The sequence below is a fragment of the Hypomesus nipponensis genome, chromosome 12 (assembly GCF_054491055.1).
Source record: "Hypomesus nipponensis isolate SF chromosome 12, ASM5449105v1, whole genome shotgun sequence".
NCBI classification, from domain to species: domain Eukaryota; kingdom Metazoa; phylum Chordata; class Actinopteri; order Osmeriformes; family Osmeridae; genus Hypomesus; species Hypomesus nipponensis.
Genome location: NC_140372.1, coordinates 17,690,001 through 17,692,500, shown reverse-complemented (window position 1 = coordinate 17,692,500; position 2,500 = coordinate 17,690,001). Strand labels below are relative to the sequence as shown.

The 2,500-nt window shown below is 47.1% G+C and overlaps 8 non-coding genes across 8 annotated transcripts; all 8 read right to left on the bottom strand.

Moving 5' to 3' along the window:
- Nucleotides 1–188: 188 nt before the first annotated feature.
- LOC146267450 (5S ribosomal RNA) lies at nucleotides 189–307 on the bottom strand. Its single transcript, XR_014729021.1, has one exon. It is a non-coding gene; the product is annotated as a 5S ribosomal RNA (ribosomal RNA).
- Nucleotides 308–479: 172 nt separating this feature from the next.
- Nucleotides 480–598, bottom strand: LOC146267449 (5S ribosomal RNA). The gene has a single exon (XR_014727446.1). It is a non-coding gene; the product is annotated as a 5S ribosomal RNA (ribosomal RNA).
- Nucleotides 599–774: 176 nt separating this feature from the next.
- LOC146267448 (5S ribosomal RNA) lies at nucleotides 775–893 on the bottom strand. The gene has a single exon (XR_014727317.1). It is a non-coding gene; the product is annotated as a 5S ribosomal RNA (ribosomal RNA).
- Nucleotides 894–1,071: 178 nt separating this feature from the next.
- LOC146267447 (5S ribosomal RNA) lies at nucleotides 1,072–1,190 on the bottom strand. Its single transcript, XR_014727751.1, has one exon. It is a non-coding gene; the product is annotated as a 5S ribosomal RNA (ribosomal RNA).
- A 182-nt stretch (nucleotides 1,191–1,372) lies between these two features.
- Nucleotides 1,373–1,491, bottom strand: LOC146267446 (5S ribosomal RNA). The gene has a single exon (XR_014727445.1). It is a non-coding gene; the product is annotated as a 5S ribosomal RNA (ribosomal RNA).
- Nucleotides 1,492–1,673: 182 nt separating this feature from the next.
- On the bottom strand, nucleotides 1,674–1,792 carry LOC146267445 (5S ribosomal RNA). Its single transcript, XR_014727966.1, has one exon. It is a non-coding gene; the product is annotated as a 5S ribosomal RNA (ribosomal RNA).
- A 172-nt stretch (nucleotides 1,793–1,964) lies between these two features.
- Nucleotides 1,965–2,083, bottom strand: LOC146267444 (5S ribosomal RNA). Its single transcript, XR_014727965.1, has one exon. It is a non-coding gene; the product is annotated as a 5S ribosomal RNA (ribosomal RNA).
- Nucleotides 2,084–2,265: 182 nt separating this feature from the next.
- On the bottom strand, nucleotides 2,266–2,384 carry LOC146267443 (5S ribosomal RNA). Its single transcript, XR_014727444.1, has one exon. It is a non-coding gene; the product is annotated as a 5S ribosomal RNA (ribosomal RNA).
- Between the last annotated feature and the right edge of the window lie 116 nt (nucleotides 2,385–2,500).

Here is a 2,500-nt window from a genome sequence, read left to right as displayed (position 1 = left end):
CTCTCTCTCTCTCTCTCTCTCTCTCTCTCTCTCTCTCTCTCTCTCTCTCTCTCTCTCTCTCTCTCTCTCTCTCTCTCTCTCTCTCTCTCTCCCCCCTCGTGTCAAAATGAAAACAGCTTCCAGCCCCTTTCATGAAGGACTACTTGTGCATATTGCAAGATTTCAGTTTCTAAGTGAATGAGCAAAAGAGCATACAGCACCTGGTATTCCCAGGCGGTCTCCCATCCAAGTACTAAGCAGGCCCGACCCTGCTTAGCTTCCGAGATCAGACGAGATCGGGCGTTGCCAGGCTGGTATGGCCGTACGAAATAAGTTGACAACCATAGGCTACTTATCCATATACAGATTTAGCAATTGACAATGCAAGGTGGTCTCTCTCTCTCTCTCTTGTGTCAAAATGAAAACAGCTTCCAGCCCATTTCATGAAGGACTACTTGTGCATATTGCAAGATTTCAGTTTCTAAGTGAATGAGCAAAGGAGCATACAGCACCTGGTATTCCCAGGCGGTCTCCCATCCAAGTACTAACCAGGCCCGACCCTGCTTAGCTTCCGAGATCAGACGAGATCGGGCGTTGCCAGGCTGGTATGGCCGTACGAAATAAGTTGACAACCATAGGCTACTTATCCATATACAGATTTAGCAATTGACAATGCAAGGTGGTCTCTCTCTCTCTCTCTCTCTCGTGTCAAAATGAAAACAGCTTCCAGCCCCTTTCATGAAGGACTACTTGTGCATATTGCAAGATTTCAGTTTCTAAGTGAATGAGCAAAAGAGCATACAGCACCTGGTATTCCCAGGCGGTCTCCCATCCAAGTACTAACCAGGCCCAACCCTGCTTAGCTTCCGAGATCAGACGAGATCGGGCGTTGCCAGGCTGGTATGGCCGTACGAAATAAGTTGACAACCATAGGCTACTTATCCATATACAGATTTAGCAATTGACAATGCAAGGTGGTCTCTCTCTCTCTCTCTCTCTCTCGTGTCAAAATGAAAACAGCTTCCAGCCCCTTTCATGAAGGACTACTTGTGCATATTGCAAGATTTCAGTTTCTAAGTGAATGAGCAAAAGAGCATACAGCACCTGGTATTCCCAGGCGGTCTCCCATCCAAGTACTAACCTGGCCCGACCCTGCTTAGCTTCCGAGATCAGACGAGATCGGGCGTTGCCAGGCTGGTATGGCCGTACGAAATAAGTTGACAACCATAGGCTACTTATCCATATACAGATTTAGCAATTGACAATGCAAGGTAGTCTCTCTCTCTCTCTCTCTCTCTCTCTCGTGTCAAAATGAAAACAGCTTCCAGCCCCTTTCATGAAGGACTACTTGTGCATATTGCAAGATTTCAGTTTCTAAGTGAATGAGCAAAAGAGCATACAGCACCTGGTATTCCCAGGCGGTCTCCCATCCAAGTACTAACCAGGCCCGACCCTGCTTAGCTTCCGAGATCAGACGAGATCGGGCGTTGCCAGGCTGGTATGGCCGTACGAAATAAGTTGACAACCATAGGCTACTTATCCATATACAGATTTAGCAATTGACAATGCAAGGTAGTCTCTCTCTCTCTCTCTCTCTCTCTCTCGTGTCAAAATGAAAACAGCTTCCAGCCCCTTTCATGAAGGACTACTTGTGCATATTGCAAGATGTCAGTTTCTAAGTGAATGAGCAAAAGAGCATACAGCACCTGGTATTCCCAGGCGGTCTCCCATCCAAGTACTAACCAGGCCCGACCCTGCTTAGCTTCCGAGATCAGACGTGATCGGGCGTTGCCAGGCTGGTATGGCCGTACGAAATAAGTTGACAACCATAGGCTACTTATCCATATACAGATTTAGCAATTGACAATGCAAGGTGGTCTCTCTCTCTCTCTCTCGTGTCAAAATGAAAACAGCTTCCAGCCCCTTTCATGAAGGACTACTTGTGCATATTGCAAGATGTCAGTTTCTAAGTGAATGAGCAAAAGAGCATACAGCACCTGGTATTCCCAGGCGGTCTCCCATCCAAGTACTAACCAGGCCCGACCCTGCTTAGCTTCCGAGATCAGACGTGATCGGGCGTTGCCAGGCTGGTATGGCCGTACGAAATAAGTTGACAACCATAGGCTACTTATCCATATACAGATTTAGCAATTGACAATGCAAGGTAGTCTCTCTCTCTCTCTCTCTCTCTCTCTCGTGTCAAAATGAAAACAGCTTCCAGCCCCTTTCATGAAGGACTACTTGTGCATATTGCAAGATTTCAGTTTCTAAGTGAATGAGCAAAAGAGCATACAGCACCTGGTATTCCCAGGCGGTCTCCCATCCAAGTACTAACCAGGCCCGACCCTGCTTAGCTTCCGAGATCAGACGAGATCGGGCGTTGCCAGGCTGGTATGGCCGTACGAAATAAGTTGACAACCATAGGCTACTTATCCATATACAGATTTAGCAATTGACAATGCAAGGTAGTCTCTCTCTCTCTCTCTCTCTCTCTCTCGTGTCAAAATGAAAACAGCTTCCA